The sequence below is a fragment of the Schistocerca americana genome, chromosome 9, assembly GCF_021461395.2.
Source record: "Schistocerca americana isolate TAMUIC-IGC-003095 chromosome 9, iqSchAmer2.1, whole genome shotgun sequence".
Taxonomy (NCBI): domain Eukaryota; kingdom Metazoa; phylum Arthropoda; class Insecta; order Orthoptera; family Acrididae; genus Schistocerca; species Schistocerca americana.
Genome location: NC_060127.1, coordinates 174,332,903 through 174,345,237, shown reverse-complemented (window position 1 = coordinate 174,345,237; position 12,335 = coordinate 174,332,903). Strand labels below are relative to the sequence as shown.

The 12,335-nt window shown below is 43.5% G+C and overlaps 1 protein-coding gene across 2 annotated transcripts in view; it reads left to right on the top strand.

Moving 5' to 3' along the window:
* The window catches only part of LOC124551105 (ammonium transporter Rh type B), a 221,678-nt gene that overhangs the window by 105,809 nt on the left and 103,534 nt on the right, over positions 1–12,335 (top strand). The window lies entirely within an intron of this gene.

Genomic DNA, 12,335 nt, shown 5'->3' with positions numbered 1-12,335 from the left:
GCCCGACAGCCGAAAGTCACAAATATTAAGATCAGGTAATCAGGACGGCCAGACTGTAGAGAAATGGCGGCTGATAATTCTAACATTTCCGAAATGGCGCTTCAGCAGCTGCTTAACTGGATTTGCAACGTGCGGCGGTGCGCCATCTTACATAAAAATCATCCCATGCACACATTCACGCTGTTGGAGAGCTGGAATGACGTGGTTGCCCAAAAGACACTCATAGCGCTTACCAGTGACGGTACGGGTAACAGGATCGGAAGCACCTGTCTCTTCGAAAAAACATGGCCCTATGATAAATGATGCCGTAAACCCGCACCACACATTGGCCTTTTCAGGATGAAGTGCTACAGGTTGATTTGCGTGTGAATTTTCCGTCGCCCATATTCGGAAATTTTGCGTATTGACATATCTTGTCAGATGGAAGTGGGCTTCGTCTGTCCACAAAATCTTCCACGGCCAACCATTGTCCACTTCCATGCGAGCAAGAAATTCTGAAGCAAAGGGTCTCTCTTGCTGGCAGGTCAACAGGAAGCAACTCGTGCACATTGGTAACTTTGAATGGATAGCAAAGAAGGATGTTTCGTAGGATTTTACGCAGTGCGCTCACGGGTATGTCCAATGTTCGGGCAGTTCTCCGTGCACTACACGTTTGCACACCACCACTCGTCTCCTCCTGCATTGCTGTGGCCACTGCTTCCACTGACGTCGAATCAATTCGTTTCCTCCCTCTACCCACACCAAAAGAACCGTCATTCCGATTTTTCGTATCATTTTCTCGCACCTCACGGCAGTCTTCGGACTAACGCCTTTTTTTCAAACCCTTCAGTGTCCGGAACTTCTGCAGAGCGACGTGCCATCGTTCTTGTAATACAGCTTTGCAAGCAGAGCGTGGGCCTGCATTGAGCTAGCCATGGTGAACATCGCAGACGGGGAAGGAGGAAAAGCCGTGTACCCGGCGTGTTTATACCAATTTCATTGGGTTGTGCGCATGACAGGTGTTTTTATTTATGTATTCTGCCACATACAGCGCCATCTATTGATCAATTTTCACACTATTTTTTTTTTCTTCTGCCATATTTTTGCCCCCTTCTCCGATGATATTTCGTTGCAATTTAACGTCAACCTGACCAGTGGTGTTATTTCTACAGCGTTTTGGAAGTTTAATAATAATCACCCTGTATACAGAGTGGTCCATTGATAGTGACCGGGCCAAATATCTCACGAAATAAGCGTCAAACTTGTCTAGCTTGAAGGGGGGGGCGGGGAGGGGGGGGGGGGTAACCAGATGGCGCTATGGTTGGCCCGCTAGATGGCGGTGCCATAGGTCAAACGGATATCAACTGCGCTTTTTTAAATAGGAACCCCTATTTTTATTACATATTCGTGTAGTACGTTAAGAAATACGAATATTTTAGTTGGACCACTTTTGCCGCTTTGTGACAGATGCCGCTGTAATAGTCACAAACATATGGCTCACAATTTTAGACGAACAGTTGGTAACAGGTAGTTTTTTAAATTAAAATACAGAACGTAGGTACGTTTGAACATTTTATTTGGGTTGTTCCATTGTGATACATGTACCTTAGTGAACTTATCATTTCTGAGAACGCATGTTGTTACAGCATGATTACCTGTAAATACCACATTAATGCAATAAATGCTCAAAATTATGTCCGTCAACCTCAATGTATTTGGAAATACGTGTAACGACATTCCTCTCAACAGCGAGTAGTTCGCCTTCCGTATTGTTCGCACACGCATTGACAATGCGCTGACGCTTGTTGTCAGGCGTTGTCGGTGGATCACGATAGCAAATATCCTTCAACTTTCCCCATAGACAGAAATCCGAGGATGTCTGATCCGATGAACGTGCGGGCCATGGTATGGTGCGTCGACGTCCAATCCACCTGTCGTGAAATATGCTATTCACTATTGCTTCAACCGCACTTGAGCTATGTGCCGGACATCCATCATGTTGGAAGTACATTGCCATTCTATCATGCATTGAAAGATCTTGTAGTAACATCGGTAGAACATTACGTAGAAAATCAGCATACATTGCACCATTTAGATTGCCATCAATAAAATGTGGGCCAATTATCCTGCCTGCCGTAATGCCGCACCATACATTAACCCGCCAAGGTCGCTGATGTTCCACTTGTCGCAGCCATCTTGGGTTTTTCGTTAGCCAATAGTGCATATTATGCCGGTTTACGTTACCGCTGTTGGTGAATGACGCTTCGTCGCTAAATAGAAGGCGTGCAAAAAATCTGTAATCGTCACGTAATTTCTCTTATGACCAGTGGCAGAACTGTACACGACGTGCAGAGTCGTCGCCATTCAATTCCTGGTGCACAGAAATATGGTACGGGTGCAATTGATGTTGATGTAGCATTCTCAACACCGACGTTTTTGGGATTCCCGATTCTCGTGCAATTTGTGTGCTACTGATGTGATGATTAATCGCGACAACAGCTACTACTTGGGCATCATCATTTGTTGCAGGTCGTGGTTGACGTTTCACATGTGGCTGAATACTTCCTGTTTCCTTAAATAACGTAACTATCCGGCGAACGGTCCGGACACTTGGATGATGTCGTCCAGGATACCGAGCAGCATACGTAGCACACGCCCGTCGGGCATTTTGATCACAATATCCATACATCAACACGATATCGACCTTTTCCGCAATTGGTAAACGGTCCATTTTGACACGGGTAATGTATCATGGAGCAAATACCGGCCGTACTGGCGGAATGTTACGTGATACCACGTACTTATACGTCTGTGACAATTACAGCGCCATCTATCACAAAGCGAAAAAAGTGGTCTAACTAAAACATTCATATTTCTTTACGTACTACTCGAATATGTAATAAAAAATAGTGGTTCCTATTAAAAAAAACGCAGTTGATATTCGTTTGATCTATGGCAGCGCCATCTAGCGTGCCAACCATAGTGCCATCTGGTTTCCCCCTTCAAGCTAGACGAGTTTCGTTCTTTGTAGTTTTCTCGTTTGACGCTTATTTCGTGAGATATTTGGCCCGATCACTATCAATGGACCACCCTGTATAGAGAATTCTCATCCCTCTCTTCCGTTATTACCATTAATTCTTAAAGGCTTCTGACGTTACATCGCTAAACTACCTCATTTTGTGCAAACAGCCACCGGACCTGTGAACGTCCGTCATCCCTCGAACAAGTGGCGAATCCTAAACAGCGATGACGCCACGGTTCTGCCGGACTGAAGAGAATTGGGCCGACCGAAAAATGGCAGACTGCAGTACTAAGTGAAATGTGGTGCTGTACCGAGTACTTCTGGGAGGGACGGAGCAACCAAGACAGACCGCTCCTTGCCCACACACGTGACTCGCATGAAGTTTGAAACGCTGTCACCGTGCCTGGTTAAGGTGTCACGTTGAGTGACTACTCCAGTGAGCGGACCCCCACCACAGTGGCTACAAGTTTGCCGACCTTGGCGCCTGTCGATACCCAGAGATTGTCGCATTGGATTCCAAGAGGACAGACACGTGCGGGCGCTTCACCCCCTCCCTCCGTCCCTCCCTGATACCCCTCTGTGTGCTCCAGCACGTGCGGCTCTGAGCCCGGTAGTCCTTTGCGAAGGTGGGTGGGAACTGCTTCACCTTCCAGCCGATTCACTTCTTACGCCTCTTCGCCTCTCGACTGTCTGAGCAGTGTATGGCCACTTCAAACAACCTCCTCGTCACAGCACGTTATAATGCTTTCATTCACTGAGAAGGCGCTGCTTGAAGAAGTTTTAATAATTTTGTGGAATCTGAAATTTAAAAACCTCTCTCACACCGGCCTGATTTAGCTTCACTGATCCGGATAGTAAAAAACATGCGTATATTAAGGGAATTTTCATTCGCAAAGCAGGCTTATCACATTCACACAGTTCAATACTGTTCTATCCTCATTAAATTGAGCTTAACTTAAATTCCATAAGGCAGTGAAGCAATTTCGAAGTCTCGGTGCGACGAAAATTGTCAGTCGATCTCCTGAAAACATTTGTAATAATTATTAGCTTTCGGTGATCACATGGGGAAGACCGGAGATCTGCTGGTAAGACCGTGTTAGCCCATTTATTGAAAGTAATAAACTGGATATCTTGAGCGTACAAAGCGGGAGGTTCGTCCAGTGTAAATCAGACGTTCCCCACTGATCCCGTGCAACACAGCGTAGTAAGCAGACACTGTCAATAATAATCAGTCAAATAATACGCGAACACACTTACTTTAGTTTAGTTCATGTATTAAATTCCTTCTCATACAGAATCTCATCAATATGGCGACTAGCTCAACAATACATACATATACATCTTCGTTCTTTCACGGCTAATCGTCAAGATCTGAATCCTTCTTTTCATGAAAGAAAACATTGATAGCAGAGAAGCTATTCCATGGAGTAAATGCGCGCTCCAAGGAATAATAGGGCTTGAAACTACTTTGCATTTATAATCGTCGTATATTAAAGTTTAGGAATAGGTAAGATAAGAAGAGATATTTCGAGATATGTACTGAGTTATATAATTTATAAAATTTCTGAAAATATCGCGGAGAGACCGTTGCAAGAGACATTACAAAGTTAATGAAAGATCTTAGCTCTGATGACATTGCAACTTATTTCATGGGATTGGACAGGGTGACATTCGATTTTGGAACAGATATTAATTATTTTTTCAATAAAAAACAAACAAATTACAAAAATTCGCCCTTATTGTACACACTTAAGATTTTATATGTATTTTTTTAAGTAAAAATACTTTTACCCAGAGAAAACTACACGAATCGACGAAAGGGCTTCGCGGTGTGCGAGGGTCATCAGTGGGAGCTCTGAACGCCACAACTTTCAACCTAACACAAGATTTCAATAACTGCTTTGAAATTGATGATATTGTCTAGCGTTGTAGTATGAATATTTAAAAAATGGTTTGTACCAAATGGCGACATTCTGAAATAAAAGTAAATTTTTTCGTTATAGAAACGCGACCCCAAAGTCGACATTAAAATATATCCCAAAAACCGTACATACTACGTCAGGAAAATCGCCGGCTCACAAGATACAAAAATGTGTAGTGAAACTGCTTGTATATTTCACGAGTTGCAGATTCCTAAATGTTGTTTTAGAAAAACAAACGTTTAACGTTTCAACTTGTGTTTTGTAATATTGCAACTGAACAAAGCCTTTAGTCGGAAATGACAGCACCTTACGGTTGGCCTTTTTTCTCCGAGGTCCGAAGACTCTCATTTTGACGAAATTATATCTATTAACTGGAGTCTGATCACCTTACGAAGGTTTTTTACACGGTTGGCATTATTTTTCGAACCTTTTCTATCCGAATAAATACGTTTGTTTCTCATTTTCAAGCACTTACGTTTTACTTCGCGTAGGAAACAAGAGAAATGTCAAGTTAAGCAGTCGCAAGACGAACACGTCCTTTTAGGCTGTTTACCATAAACGAAATATGTTACGAAGAGAATAGGATTTCAGTTGATTCTGATGCCCTCTGTAATACAACTCTAAGGAAAAGAACCGCCATCCCGACGGTAACCATTATACTACTGCATCGGTTGCACTCGAGCGCTAGCCGGCCGGTGTGGCCGATGGTTCTGGGCGCTTCAGTATGGAACCGCGTGACCGCTACGGTCGCAGGTTCGAATCCTGCCTCGGGCCTGGATGTGTGTGATGTCCTTAGGTTAGTTAGGTTTAAGTAGTTCTAAGTTCTACGGGTCTGATGACCTCACATGTTAAGTCCCATAGTGCTCAGAGCCATTTGAACCACTCGAGCGCTCGGATGCGCTACACTCTCCCGCAGGAAATCGCTGTTTCAATGTATTTTAGCATTTGTGGCACACTTTATATTAGTGGATCTTAAAAACAGACTCTCTAATGAACATTTTAAGCTAGTAAAAAATTCGGCTGAAAAAAATAATTTCTACCTTATTGCAAAGCAAATCATGGTTACAGCAGAAAACTTAGTTTTCAAACATGACTGAAAAAGTTACTCGAAAAGCTCTTAAAATTTCCTCCCACTCTATGGCTAACGTGCATTAGCCTTAGTGATATATTTTCGTTAGGAAAATCACTCTACGTTGCAATGACAGCTGAAGCTTTATTGAGGTGTTTCGCCTTCTTGAGACATCTTCAGAATTTCTACATGTGAAAAATACATAAAAACAGGTTAGGGATATGGTCCTATCTAGCATAAGAAACTGGTAAACATTTTAAATAATCTATATCTACTCCTACATGACTACTCTGCAAATCACATTTAAGTGCCTGGCAGAGGGTTGAGCGAACCACATTTACAATTCTCTATTATTCCAATCTCGTATAGCGCGCGGGAAGAGCGAACACCTATATCTTTCCGTACCAGCTCTGATTGCCCTTATTTTATCGTGGTGATCGTTCCTCCCTATTTAGGTCGGTGTCAACAAAATATTTCCGGATTCGGAGGAGATAGTTGGTGATTGGAATTTCGTGATAAGATTCCGTCGCAACGAAATACGCCTTTCTTTTAATGATGTCCAGCCCAAATCCTGTATCGTTTCTGTGACACACTCTCCCATATTTCGCGATAATACAAAACGTGCAGCCTTTCTTTGAACTTTTTCTATGTACTCCGTCAATCCTGTCTGGTAAGGATCCCACACCGCGCAGCAGTATTCTAAAAGAGGACGGACAAGAGTAGTGTAGGCAGTCTCCTTAGCAGATCTGTTACATTTTCTAAGTGTCCTGCCAATAAAACGGAGCCTCGGTTAGCCTTCCCCACAACATTTTCTATGTGTTCCTTCCAATTTAAGTTGTTCGTGATTGTAATACCTAGGTATTTAGTTGAATTTGCGGCTTTTCGATCAGACTGATTTACCGTGTAACCGAAGTTTATCGAGTTCCTTTTAGCACTAATGTGGATGGCCTCACAGTTTTCGTTATGTAAGATCAATTGCCAGTTTTTGCACCATACAGATATCTTTTATAAATGGTTTTTCAATTTGTTTTGATCTTCTGATGACTTTATTAGTCGATAAACGACAGCGTCATCTGTAAACAACGTAAGACGGTTCCTGAGATTGTCTCTTCTTTTGAAACTGCCTTGTCCCGTATCTTGCGCAGGGTCGACAGGGTTAAATACTGATTTGGCATGGTTAATTTATACGGGGTGGCCGGATACCCTTCCTGCCACCACCCCATAGTGTACCCCAGCTGCCTGTGTCCAGTTTAAATCACGAAATAGTTCGAATGCGTTTCAAATGTCTGCGAGTCGTGTAACTGAGGTGGGGCGTGGAGACCAGCCCGGTATTCACCTAGTGGGATGTGGAAAACCGCATAAAAACCACATCCAGGCTGGTCGTTAATGCGCCAGGCGGATCCGATCCGGGGCCGGCGCGCCTACCCGTCCAGGAAGCAGCGTTTTAGCGCACTCGGCTACCTGGAGTCTTTGTGAATAACGCGTTTCGCCAGTGACGAAGTTGCCAGGTTACAGGGAAACGGCAGAAGTGATGCCGAGGTACAAAGATGTTGTGTCAAGCGGGGTACTCAGTCACGACGTCTGCGTTTTAGGGTCATTTGTTGTAACCTATTCATCCCAATCTGCTCGGACGCAGCGGCTTCAGTTGTCCTTTTGAGATCGTCTTGCAGTGCTCCAACGGTACTCTTACGACGCCGCAACGCAGAGATGGCCAGTTACCGGTCTTTACGTGGGGTTGTAACGTGTCAGCACCCTTGTTCAACTCGTCTTGTGTTCTGACCTGTCTCCCTGCCGTGCGCACAACCTAAGGACGACACACGAAGAGGCATTGCCATTTGCAGCAGCACTACCGAAAGTCCATCCTTCTTCGATCAAACAGACGGGTTTGCAACTTGCCCTGCATTGAGATGTCGCATTGCAAGTGCTTGGTTGAATACAAGACCTCAAATAACTGCTGTCTTTGTACCTCAGTAGCAAACATTGGGACACCGGTACTCACTTCCTTCTGAGGGATCACCTGATACAGTAATGTATAACGCAGCCAATAGATTGCGAATGATTTTAATTGATGCCTACATTGCGAGCGAAGATCTCGAGTGATGCAAAACGACCACAGCTTACCGCCGTTACGAAAATAGATTTAACGTACCGAACACTGATACACGTGTGCCCCTAATTCTTTTGGACAGTGTATAAAAAGCAAAGTTTAAGAATTGTGTGTATCACATTAGTCATAAACATTGAAGCCAAAATATGAAAGATTTTGAAAACGTCGCCGTGGACCAGCGGCGAACAGTCAAATTCGTAGTGGAGCCGGTCAAGAGACTGGGATTATTGGCTCTGAGCACTATGGGACTTAACTGCTACGGTCATCAGTCCCCTAGAACTTAGAACTACTTAAACCTAACTAACCTAAGGACAGCACACAACACCCAGCCATCACGAGGCAGAGAAAATCCCTGACCCCGCCGGGAATCGAACCCGGGAACCCGGGCATGGGAAGCGAGAACGCTACCGCACGACCACGAGATGCGGGCGGACTGGGATTATTACCTTCGGCGAAGATACGCAGGTGTACTAAGAGAGAACCACACTTACAATGTGGAAACGCAGATGTTGTAATACAAATTGCGGTGGCCGTGAATACACGATCGCTTACGCTCCAGGAAGCTGGAGGCACATTGGACAGGAGGTCCGCTAGGGGACGTCGACATCTTTGGAAGAACAATAAATACGAATGGATTAAAACGTGTAATCATAATACATTTGCAGGCAGTGGTGCTCACAGCTCTTTTATGTTTGAGAAATGTCATACTACCGTCTTGAGCTGCCGGTAAAATACTTTATTTATACAACCAGCTTCAGTCGTCTGATCTCCACCACGTTCATAAAAGTATTCACAGCATCATGTTACGCAAAATATAAAATCGTTATTGTAATATTAATTACGACGTCAAATTCGCATTAATTGTACACAACTGAAATACAGCACACAATACCGAACAAAAACATACATGGCCGAAATCAAATGGTTCAAATGTCTCTGAGCACTATGGGACTTAACATCTTAAGTCATCAGTCCCCTAGAACTTAGAACTACTTAAACCTAACTAACCTAAGGACATCACACACATGCGTGCCCGAGGCAGGATTCGAAGCAGCGACCGTGGCAGCAGCGCGGCTCCCGACTGAAGCGCCTAGAACCGCTCGGCCACAAAGGCCGGCTGGACGAAATCGCCCAGTGCTATACGCAAAGGCTGGCGTCCGCCAAATGCTAAAATATAACCTGTAACTATAGCAGGCAATCTCGGGCAGCTCCCGGTAGACCGAAAAACTCATTATACCATGTTGCTGTGAATACTTTTATGAACCTGATGATGGTCAGATGAATGAAATTGGTTGTTTAAATAAAGTATCTTTCCAGCAGCTCAAGGCGGTAATATGACAATTTTCAAATGTAGTGGTACGTAAATTCAGTGCAAATGTAAATAATTTAAAACTGGTGATATAAGTAAAACAGACATAAAAATCTCTAAAGAAGGAATTAACTTTCTTACGCTCGGCTCCATCTGTTAGCATCAAGATTAAAGAGAATATGTGTGCAAAAAGTACATAGACATTACAGTTCCCATACAAAATAGACGTAAATTATATACAATTTTTTTCACAAATCAAATATAAAAGATAGAAATTAATTAACATCTTGATGAGGGGAGTTATGCCAGTACTCAACTAGACTCTTTGAAAAATTGGCATCACTGAACCATAAAAAGTCAGATTCTTGATAGCCACTTGGTCATCTTAAGTTATAGCTTTAGCTACTTTAAAATGTCTCGCAATCTCCACTTTCTCCAGCAAAGTCAGTTTTTTTGCTCTTGGGTGCACGATGCATAATTTGGAGCGATTCTAATACAGGCTAGCTCTTAAATTCTCGGCGAACGAGGAATTATTTTTGACTGCACCTGCATTACTCGCAGTTCCTGTATATATTCCTTCACTCTGGATTTCCTATATTGTTTACAGATTTTTAGTACCTACTCGTGCCAGCTAGCGACATAACCCGTGTCTGTTTTCATGTATTTTTCCCGTGTAAAAACGTTGAAAATTTCCCAAAAAGGCTCCAGCTGTCATTACAACGTAGAGCGTTTTTCTTACTGAAAAATATTAAAACTTTGTTTCCCACAAAAGTTTTAAGTTTAACAAATTATTGTACGTGTTCAGCTATAGGTTTGGTGATCAGAGGGTGGTGCGTAATCCATTAAGTACCGACAGGTTGGCGTACATACACATTAACAACATTTTATGTTCGCACACGCCTGTGAAGGAAGTAAAGAAATGACATCGAGGCGTACACGATGCCCACGGAAAGCAAACATGGCCGAACTCGCCCAGTGATCTTCACACGAAGTTGGCGTCCGACAAATCATACCATTAATTCTGTACGCACCGCAGGGCATTCTGGCCACCAAAAAACTCACAATAACACCCTCAGCGAGTCCTGTGACTATGCAGAACACGAAATCCACCAATCCTTCTCGCGCCACATCCAAAAACCACCTTTTGCGACACACTGTGTCTCGCCACACTTGTTAAAACAATACGAGAAGAGCCAGAAACTACTGGTTTCCCCAAAAGCAAAGTTCGCTATCGCATCAGAAAAGTGCAACTGGAGCGTTTATTTTGACTGCAAGTTTATATCGTGTTCTTTGCAACATTGACAGTGCTCCGAACTACAATTTTTTATTTGTTAGATCGCGTATTTATGCAGTCATACGACCGGTTTTGTTAGCAATCCTCTTCAGATCTAGAATAGGCAAAAAAAATATTATTCATAAAAAGTTAACCTAGTTACAATTGCTACTATTTCAAAAGAAAAGAAGTGACAGATAACATACCATAAAATTGTTCTTAGCTTGTGTAAGCCGTCAGTGCCGTAAGTGCTGGGCCACAAAAACAATTAGGTATTTTTTCCTTTATTGTATTTCGATTCCCCTCCCAGAGGAGGGGCGGCCTGGCAGCAGCGTAATAAGCCGCTCTGCAGTTAGAGATAAAGTTAGAAAACATAATGAGGAGACGTAACAATAAAAAGAGGTGATACAACGGTGGCTGTGTAAAACTGGTACAGGGCGAAGAAGTTGTGAAGAAAACATAAAAAACAAAGGGGTCAGTGATGCTGATTAAAAACACTTAGGAAGTAGACAGGCATAATTAAAAAACACAGCGACAGTCTGGTTTCTGTTCGCAACATTTTAGAAAGGGGACGCACAACACTGAACACTCACGGAAAACACTGCGCTATAGAGTACGGAGGCATATGGTATTGGTGGAGGGGGGGGGGGGGAGGGCACGAGTAGATGAGGGGGGTGGGGGAGGAGGGGAAGAGACCACAAGAAAAATAATTTTGGCCATTTAACTTCGGGTAGCTAGAGGATTCCGTAACATAATAATCAACGCTGCAGTCGTGGACTGTGCGGCTGGTCCCGGCGGAGGTTCGAGTCCTCCCTCGGGCATGGGTGTGTGTGTTTGTCCTTAGGATAATTTAGGTTAAATAGTGTGTACGGTTAGGGACTGATGACCTTGGCAGTTAAGTCCCATAAGATTTCACAAACATTTGAACATAATAATCAAATATGGACAGAGTGCAAGAGTTGGAGAAAAATATGCTTGCTTTAAGGTAAATGGAGATGTTAGTTTAAGCCTGCAGGTTGCGCTGTTATATTTGACCACGAACAGCACCTGTGCAGTGTCCTCAATAGATAGCTAGTCAGTCGTGTTCTGTGTAGTCGTGAGTGCATTATATCGGAGCCAAGTGAACCCGAACGTAGGAAAAATGTTGCCGCTCGTATAGTGTGTGCTTCTGTACCCAAAGGACCCAAAGTGTTTGCTGTTTCAAGAGTTACCGTATCGAAGATTTGTACTGCATACAAAGTAAAGAGACATCATCTGCTAAATCACAACGCGAATGAAAGAGTGTATTGAGCGATCGTGACGGTTATTGAAGAGGACTGTGACGAAAAATGAAGAGGACGAGAGCTGCAATAATCACTGCAGAACTGAATGTCGCACTCGGAAACTGTGTCAGCACCAAAGAAATACGACGTGAGCACCATAAGAACGGAATTTCAGGAAAGCCGGAATTCAGTAACCATCCAGCAGTGATGCAAATGCCCGTAAAAGGAAAAAGCGCTGCCGAAGCAATAAAATGGCTCTGAGCACTATGAGACTTAACTTCTGCGGTCGTTAGTCCCCTTGAACTTAGAACTACGTAAACTTAACTAACCTAAGGACATCACACACATCCATGCCCGAGGCAGGATTCGAACCTGCGACCGTAGCGGTCGCT